This window comes from Pipistrellus hanaki, assembly GCF_964339955.1.
Source record: "Pipistrellus hanaki genome assembly, chromosome: 3".
NCBI classification, from domain to species: Eukaryota; Metazoa; Chordata; class Mammalia; order Chiroptera; family Vespertilionidae; genus Pipistrellus; species Pipistrellus hanaki.
In genome coordinates this window covers 126,697,868-126,707,663 of record NC_140505.1, presented here as the reverse complement: position 1 = coordinate 126,707,663, position 9,796 = coordinate 126,697,868, and the positions used below count along the sequence as shown (strand labels likewise).

Sequence of the window (9,796 nt, the reverse complement as noted above, 5' to 3'; positions counted from 1 at the left end):
AGGGTTCTGGGGAGACTAGCTATCAGCAGGCAGGGCCAGGGATGTTGCGTGCTCAGTGAAGGACTGTCCTTCCTCAAATACCAGGGCCATCCCCGCAATCTACCTGGGAACAAGCAAGGCGGGGAGGGCACCCTTCCCCTCTGCTACCTCTGCAGTGGTGCTGATGGTTTGCCAGGAAGTTAAGTACAGCTGTCGGGACTTCAGGAGCTAAGAGGGTCTCAGGAGACCTGCACACAGCTGCTGCTCGGATCCTTTTCTGCTCGGGTGCATGAGCTGTGGCTAATTTATGGTGAGGAGGTCACTCTGCATCTCATGGCTCAACTGGGTCTGTAAATCACTCAGCTTCTTCTTCAACCCAGGGAGGGCTGAGAGGACGCTGGTGTCAGGGCGCAGAGGCCACAGGACAAACCTCTCCCTTGTGATTGGGTAGTCAAACCTCTCCTTTGCGATTGGGATCTGGGACTCATCTTCATCCAGTTCTGAGTACTCGCTCTTGGGCCACTCCTCTGGCTTGGGGTACACTGTGGGCCTCAGGGAATTGTGGGGATCATATTCAAAAGCCACCCCTGCAGTTGGGTTCCACTGAGGCGAGTGCCACATACTCCTTGCCAAAGCCCTTCTTGGCATAGGCGCTGAGTCTCAGCTCCTGGCCCTTTCGCAGCTTGGCAATGAGGATGTCATCCTGGTCCACATGGTCATTGGGGTTATTATCTGGGTTTGGGGTGTCACTAGAATGACCTGGGGGCTGTTGGAGGTGAGGTCCCCAAATGTGACATGACAAGTCTGGTCTTGTCCACAATGTCCTCTCTAGTGAGGGGGATCAATCCAAGCCTCTGAGGGAAGAACTCATTGTGAAGGACTAAGGAACTGGTGTCAATCTGAACCCAGTCAAGGGCTACTATGGGCCCCTCGGTGATGAAGACCCTCAGAATAAAATTAGCCACAGCTAGGTTCGTATTCTCGATGATGAACTTGACTTTCTCATCGGTGAGCTCTGTCATCTGCACTGTGGGCTGGTTGGCATAAGGCAGTGGTCGGCAAACTCATTAGTCAACAGAGCCATATATCAACAGTACAATGATTGAAATTTCTTTTGAGAGCCACATTTTTTAAACTTAAACTTCTTCTAATGCCACTTCAAAATAGACTCGCCCAGGCCGAGTGGTCTTTTGTGGAAGAGCTACACTCAAGGGGCCAAAGAGCCACATGTGGCTTGCTAGCCACAGTTTGCTGATCACAGGGATAAGGCATCGAACTCCACCAGCGGCGGGCTACCGGCATCAACCTGCATTTAATCTTCTGTTCTCTCTTACTATTCTCACTTGACGTTGGCAGAAGTCTGTCAGTTAAGTCAAGAAGAAGAAATTGAGACCCTTAACTTGACCTCGTTAAAGCACTGAGCTTCAAAGGATAGATAACACATGAAGTCATATTATATTATAGTACAATTCGAAATTTACATACAACTTCCTGTTGGACATATCTATCAAAATGCTTCAGAGATAATTATCTGCATAAGTTTATTTTCTTCCTCCCTTCCTTGATCTGCCTTCCCTGTTTTGTTGAATAGTACCATCAGATGTCTACTTACTTATACCTAAGTTAGAAAGTCGAGATTTATCCTGTTTCTTCTTTTTCATTTAGCCTTTAATATTACTGGGGATACAACTATGCATTTTGCCCTAACTTTTCTTAAATTCCTCTTTCCTGCCCATCCTCACTATAATTATTTATTTATATCTCTATCTCCTCTCTTCTGGGCTTTACTGGAATCCCAATGAAGGGTTCCACTTATGAGGTATAAATGTGGCCATACCATTTTTCTGCTAAGAATGCTTCAGTGGCTTCTTTAACTTTTAAGGTGAGGCCTCTAAAAGACTTTGGCATGTAAGAATCTTTTGTATCCTAACAATTATTTCCTACCAAGTTCTATCTCTTGCCATCTCTTTTTCACCTTCCTTCCTGCTGTCCTTAATCATAGCATTCTCTGTGTTTTTTTCTGAGTCGATGTACAGATGTATATGTTTTTCCTTCTGTATAAGCATGCCTTTCTTTTTAGCTTATCTAATTCATTTCCCTCTTTCAATTATTAGAAAGATATTTTTGCTCTATTTGCTATTCTTCTGGCTTTTTATGCAGTTTCTATGAATTGCTAGAACATCCCATTTGATATTATTGAGTGCTGATTAGGTTAAATCACGATTGTCTTCCATTCAACATAAACACCCTGAACTCAGAGATTGTGTCTTTTGTTTCCTCTAATTTCTCACAGTTCACAATTCATATGACTTTGTTGAATGAATAACTGAATGAAATAAGTCAGGTTAATTTATCACTTATTTAATTTGTCTTGATTTTGCTGTTAGGTGATTTTCAGAGCATTGCAAACCCACATGCAGCACAATCAATGTCTGCCTAAGTGACAAAGGACTGAAACCATTCTATTCATGTGGAAAAGTCACTGCTGCATTATATTCCTTAACTCCACCTGTATAGTGCCCTAAGCCTAAAACCTCAGGAATATATTTGACTCTTATTCTCTTTATTCACACCCAGTATTCAATAACTCCTTTTGATTCTATCCCCTAAATGTCTTTTGGAGCCTTTACCTAGCTTTTCTCTTAATTCCTACAGCCACTGTATTAGCTCCTGCTCCTGCTTCTGTCATTTCTCATGGGAACTTATCTCCTTAAATAGCTTCCCCTTCTCTGCTCTCAACCATGTGTAGACTGAAAAATAGATTCATCTCTGCAATATCATTATGGTCATAATTATAACATAGAAATTAAGGTATGACAGAAAAATGCCATATTGATACCCAAACTACTTTATTTTTCTCTTGGACACAAAGCTAGATTTGATTTATCAGATTCCGTTAATGATATACAACACTTCAACTGTAATGCATGTTGGACCATTACCTGAGTAAGCAATGTAATTTTTATTTTGCTAATATGATAAGATTCTGGAGCTTATGTGTTAAAGGATCTACATTTACTATTTAATGAGATTAATGCATTTGATAACCATGATATTGTGGTTAAGAACATGAGCTTTTACATTTCAAATGAGTCCTGGCTCCAACTTTACCACAAATGGATATTTAGGAAAATCATTTTCTCACAATACATCTGTGTTGTTTGTTCTAGAAAATGGTAAAAGTCTCATTGGGATTTGAATTTAGTAAGTACTGACTATTTTTAGCTGTAAAACAAAACATGATAGTTCTTACCATTATAGGTGTTTTCTGAAGATTAAATGAGATATAAAAATTATTTAATACAGTACTTGAAACATTTATGTGCTTAAGTAAATTAATAGATGTGGCTTTTATAATTATTACTAGAGGCCAAGTGCATGAACATTCTTGTAATCAGGCTTCCTTCCCCTGGCTGCCAGCACCGGTTTTCCTCCAGCACCTGGGACCCAAGCCTTTGCTCCAGCCACAGCTGAGAAGTCAAGCCTCTTCCGTCTTCAGTCTTCAGTCTCCAGTCTTCGCTCTGGCTAGAGCCTACAGTCTTTCTTCTGTGCCTATGAATGAAAATTTACCCTCCATCTTTGTTGTGTTAATTTGCATACTCACTCCTGATTGGCTGGTGGTTGTCACGGAGGTATGGTCGATTTGAATATTTCTCTTTTATTAGTGTGGATTATCACTAATATGAATTGTACCATTCAAAGTCCTGACAAGGTATTGAATAATGTTGACCCCAATCTTATTACAACTTCAATTCTAAAACTTAAAACATAATAATTTCTTAGCTATCCAACAAGATGCTGGTTATACAAATGTTATCTACTTTTAGTTTGGAAGAATAAGGAATGCAAAGACAGCATAGGCCATTTAAAACTTCAAAGATCACTCCCTTCCACCCCAACAAGTGGTGAATAAACAATAATATGCAAATTGCTTTTTGCTATAGGCCCAGAGGTAGGAGGGGAAGTTAGTCCAAATAATGAACAAATTGACAGTAGTTACTTCAATGAGTGAGGTTTGCTCTGCATGCTGTATGCCTTCATTATAGTTGACAGTGGTTTTAAAATCCCAGTCATGTTTTTTTTTTTTGTTTTTGTTTTTGTTTTTTGAGGGGGTTTTTGTAACAGGTACTAGGTCTTATCTCAAAAAACTAAGATTTAAGATATCACTAATATGGAGAAAATGGGGAAAATGACATTACACAATTTAAGTATATATAAGAAGATATTTAAAACTACTTCAGACTCTGATGTTTCTAATTTTATTATATGAGTCAAGAAACTTAAACTATGTCACAAATATATGATTTTCACTTACAGGTACAATTGAATTATGAATAACAGGTGTGATTTTAGATACTGAGAATGAAAATGAAATGGTATAATATTAACCTCTCCTTAGAGTATATTTAGTCTAGTTAAAATGTGCTGATATAAACCTAAGCAAGTAATAATTGCCTGGGTTTTAAGACTGGAGGCAAAGCTCAGTTTTTAACTCAAACAGGTCACTAACACACTGATAAAATGCTCACAGGGTGTATCATGTGTGTCTTTCTATCTGTGCATGTTATATATTATATTAAATATTGAAGATGTAAAACTATTTGGGTTAAATAATACATTTTAGTATAACTTGACAATTTATCATTATTTCCTTGTAAATTGATCATTTTCAAAGTGTTATTTTATCATATTTTATTTTCTTCTTTCCTATCCAACTTATTTTTTTTTATAGTAAAAGGTAAATACAGAGTAGTCTCTACTGCTTGGTTTTTAGAAGCTATAAAATCTACTAGGCAAAAAAGTACTATTAGGTCTCCCAAAAGTTTAGGAATTTGTGTCTGCACTTGGTAAATACCATTGACTGAGTTACTAATCAAGTAGTTAGCATTTCGACCAGCAGATCAATATATTAAATATTTGTAAAAATTAGAGAGCTGATCCCTTGGCAGGTTAGCTCAGTTGATTAGACCATCCTCCCAATACACCAAGATTGCTGGTTTGATCTTTGTTCAGGGCACATACAAGAAATAATCAATGAATGCATACTCAAGTGGGACTACCTTTGACTTCTCTCCTTTCCTTCTTCTGGCACTTATAATTATTTTTCTGTATCTATCAAATGAACCCTTATCTCATTACAAATATGATTTCCACTTAACCCTGCACACCTGTACCCCTCAAAACGATCTGCTTAATCACATTCATGCTTTCCCATCTTCCTCAGGGATTTTTTTCTCTAGAGGTCACAAACATAAGTCTTTTCAGGAACCAGTTTTCTAATGTGAATATGTGGTGACATTAAAAAGGAAGTGGTGGGGCCTATGGCAAGGGTATAGAGCAAACCCTACCTAAATATATTCAAATGTAGACTGTATAAAACCTTGTATTTGCCAAATGAAACAGAGATTCTACTGCTAACTGCCAGTTTGCTAATCTTGGCCATCAGGTAAAGTCCCAAATCCTTGCCATGCCCTATGCATCCGGTTCCTGCCTCTGACTCTGACCATATTCCCATCATTTTGTGATAAGCACCCAGGACTCCAGTTGTTTGCACCTCTCTCCATCCTTTCTATCAGCCCTTGTGCCTTTTCACAGACTTATCTCTCTGCCTGCTTTCCCTTCCCAGGGATCCCTTTCATGCCTCTCTGAGACTACTTGGAAAACCGTTTCTTAATCTTCAAGTCATATCTCCTTCGAGAAATATTCACTTGGGTCAAATAAGTGGCCTGTAACATAATGGCTGTATAATTATTCCAGAATCAATCTCATTTATAAAACTGTAATTATGTATGTACCTTTTGACATCCCCAATACAACTGGCTCATTTTAAGGATGTCTTACTCTAGCCATAGATTATCTAATTCTTACTATTTCTTACATAGACACAGACACCAGTCTCCTGTATCAATTAACAATTGATTTCTGCCATGAGGTTTTGTTCTCCTCACATAATGAAATGTGAACCACAATGCTATCCAATACCCATCTTTTCAATTAGCCTTTGTTAGCTTATACAGATTGCATTAAGGTTATAAGAGAGCTGCTCCAGTTCCAGCATCACAACCATACGTGGGGCAAATGGAACCAGAGCAGCCAAAGGTAGAAGGTTTGTGCTGCCTATCATACTTCTCTTTAGAGTTGTTTCTCATAAATAATCAAATAGTTACTCCCGATTATATTACTGGGACAAAAATATGTTATGTAAGCTCTTTTAGCTACTAGGATAAAGCTAGGAAATAATAGATTTTTAGTTGGATCTATCTCTACCCTGAATAAAATTAGGCTTTGCTAGTGAGGAAGAGAAGAATGACTTGTGGCTTCCTTATATGTCTCCTGGTCATCATTATTTAACACTTCTTGTGGCCTTCATAGGGTTTTTTTTTTTAACAAATATATTTTAATAACTATCTGCCAATCGATGGATTGATATGAAGAGGAAAATAATGGAAGCTCTACAAGACATCACCAGGACAAATTTAAAAAATTCAGAGGGACAGTCTCACTTTTAGAGTTCATTTAGTGTATATGGAAGCTTATCTATAAGGAAATGAGTAAGTCTGAATCCCTGGTCTGGAATGTAGTAGAAATAGTTGTGGAGGAGCATGATTTTTAGTAACTGCCTCTGCTGAGAAAAAGTAATATTCATGCGAATCAACTTAGTTTGGACTCTCCCTGGACTCTCCCCTCCCCCAGAGAGCTCCACATTCAGTTGCACCTTCAGCATTGCTACACCTTCAACCACTGTGTGCAATCATTTGTAAACCACACATGAACATGGCTCATTTTCTTTCTTCTCTGATGTTCTTAGGCATAGACTTCCTAGAAAACATACAACTACAAAATCTTTTTTCTTCACCTACTATTCATTTCACAGACCACTCAACCTTCTCTGGGAAACCTGCTCCTTGCTCAGACTGTTGCAGAGAAAGCTGCCTACTCTGAATATATATGGTCTGAGCCCGGTCAGGCACTGACCACAGGTTGTCCGTGTCCTCTTCGGGAGCTGGATTTTCCCAACACTCTGGTAATCAGTCTCCTGATGTCCAGGCTCTCCTCTTTAATCTCATCCCCAGGCTGTCAGAGGATTTTCTGACCAAGAGTCTGAAACATACTATTCTCCTGCTTTCCCCTCTTTCACAATCTCCATTGGTCAAAATATTTAAGCATGGTATCAAAGGCTGTTCAAACCTAGACTTTAAAATCTACAGAGAGAGTAAATAGATCAACGGATGCCTGGGGAGGGAGGAGGGACAGGATTAACAGTAAATGTACATGAAGGGTTTTATCAGTGATATAAGTGTTCTAGAACTGATTTATTGTGATGCACAACTTGGAAACTTACTAAAAATATCATCAAATTATTCACCTGTAATGGGTGAGTTTTATGATATGTAAAATATGCCTCAACAAAATGTTTCTTTTCACGAGTGCATTGCATCTTTGTTGTTCAGACAATTACCCAGTAACTGCTGCTTTCTGCTACTTTGAGTTTGGGCAATTTATTAAAAATTGACATGGAAATGTATTTTAATGCATTATATTGAGGTTTCTTTCAAATCCATGAGTTGGAGCTGAGCAGTGTCTGGATAAATACAAGGGCAATATGAGTGAAGGCGACAATGAATTCAGATGTAATGCCTCAACTTCCCTCTGCATCAACCCACTCACAGCTTCTTCAGATTGTTGAGGTCTTCTTTACCAGGGAAAATTTCCCAAGACTTACTCTGAAAAAAAAAATTAAGGCAAATATATAATAGTGATAGGGATGCTTTAGGGGCATAGGAATAGCCCCCAAACCTCCAAACTCAGAGTTAGAAGTTTTAAAAAGAAACATAACCCTGAGATATATAATGGGATTATGACCAACATTACAGTGTTTTTTGTTGTGTGTTTATTTTGTTTGTTTTTATTCCTATTCCCCTCACCTGAGTGCTCACTGTCAGTTCTCACCAAGACTCCCGGGCCCAAATGAGATATCACTAAACCAACCTCCTCTTTTTTGCAGTACTTGCCAAGGCTACACAAGCAGTGAGTCCTGCAGTCAATAAGTAAACACATGTATTTTTATCATTAATTTTGTAAGTCATATAGATTTCAAGTGGACAAGTTTATAATACTTGATCTATATATTCCATTGTCTTCCCACCACCCAAAGTCAAGTCTCCTTCTGCCACCATACATTCAATCTCCTCTACCCTTCACTTCTCCTCCCTCCCCTTTTCCTCTGGTATCACCATACTGTGGTGTGTGTCTATGAGTTTTTGTTTTAAATGGAGGTCTTTTGACACCAAATAGTGTGTGCTTTACAGGAAAAAAAAAGATGCTAACAGTATCAGAACAAATTGAGCTCATGAATTCCTCCAATCCACCAATTCATTTAAAAAAAATATGTTTTTCTTTATTTTAGAGAGAAAGGGAGGGAGGAAGGGAGAGAGAGAGAGAGAGAGAGAGAAAGAGAGAGAGAGACATTGATTAGCGAGCGAGGAAGAGAGAGAGACATTGATCAGCCATCTTCTGCATGCCTCCTATCAGGGATTGAGTTTATAACCCAGGCATGTGCCCTAACCAGGAATACAACTGGTGAACTCCTGTTGATATCTTTGCTCCCAGTAATGGTATGTCAATGAGCATGGCAGGAATCACCCACAGCATTTAGCTCCAGTGATGAGATGCTGAAACACGTAAAGTGAGTCCAATTGAGAGCTCTCCAGAGAGAAGTTTCAAAATCTTATAACTGTCTCCAATTGGAGGGCATATAGAAAGGATACACAGGGTGACCTCTTAGGGGGCCATGACCACTTTCCTCTATTTTATTATTTTTTTTAGCTCATATAGAACCCTCAGAAATCAATCTTAGATACCTACATGGTCAAAAATTGTCTTTGTTTAAGAGCTTTGTGGCAGGTTCTCAGGGAAATATCATTGTATTTTTATGAAGAAAAATAAAACATTTTGCTAAGCAATATTTACAATAGTTATGTTTGATGTTTTTATACTTGATTCTCTTTCTTATTCTACATGAATTTATTTTTCCCCTCTTGTCACTTGGGTATAAAAGCATGTTTCACAGTACTGATAAATGATAAGTATCATCTCTCTTCTTTTCACTCTTCATTTTTATACTATCATTGCATACTGCCACTATGTGCATTATAGGCTCTGACACATCTTTCCTATTTCTGAGAGATACACAAGAAAATGACAGGGCAGCTTCAGGGACCATTATGTGTCTGGGGGAAGAATATCTAAATATTGTCTAGAACCTCTAACAGTGCATTGTCCATAAATATGGGTGTTTGAAGAACTATCTCTCTTGATTAGGAGGTATTTAAATTTAAATGGTCTTTTATATGCTCTCACATACACAGGTGACACTTATATTCTATCTTGAGAGTGACTCTTGGGCTTCTACAGTAAATATGGTTTTATTTTGTTGAACAGTTCTCAAGATTGCCAATATTGATCTTCTTTGATAGTATAGAAGTGCACAATATTAGATGTTTGGAAGAGGGAGGGCGGTTAAATACATACAAAACATTTTGACTCTATTATATTCCCTTCTAAAAAAAAAAGAAAAAAAGTAAATGTGAAAAGATACAGAAAGTAAAGGTGAAATCATGAGGAAAAACATACTGTGAGGCATTTCCAATGCTGAATTAAATTTGAAAGAATGTTTTTAAAAGTAATTTATTTTATTTCATAAATTAAATATAAGAAATGTTTACTATTTTACTTCTCAGAGATGTTATGAGGGTTAAATTATACTATTTGGAAAGTCTATCAAAGATGCTTCTTTAAACTCTACAAAAAAAAAGCA

General features: G+C 37.9%; 1 pseudogene across 1 annotated transcript; it reads right to left on the bottom strand.

Annotated features, from left to right (window-relative positions):
• Positions 1-279: 279 nt before the first annotated feature.
• LOC311619709 (DNA-directed RNA polymerase II subunit RPB3-like) lies at positions 280-1,640 on the bottom strand (annotated as a pseudogene). The gene is made up of 2 exons: positions 1,592-1,640; positions 280-1,042 (listed from the first exon to the last, which is right to left on the bottom strand). The product of its transcript is annotated as a DNA-directed RNA polymerase II subunit RPB3-like (transcript).
• Between the last annotated feature and the right edge of the window lie 8,156 nt (positions 1,641-9,796).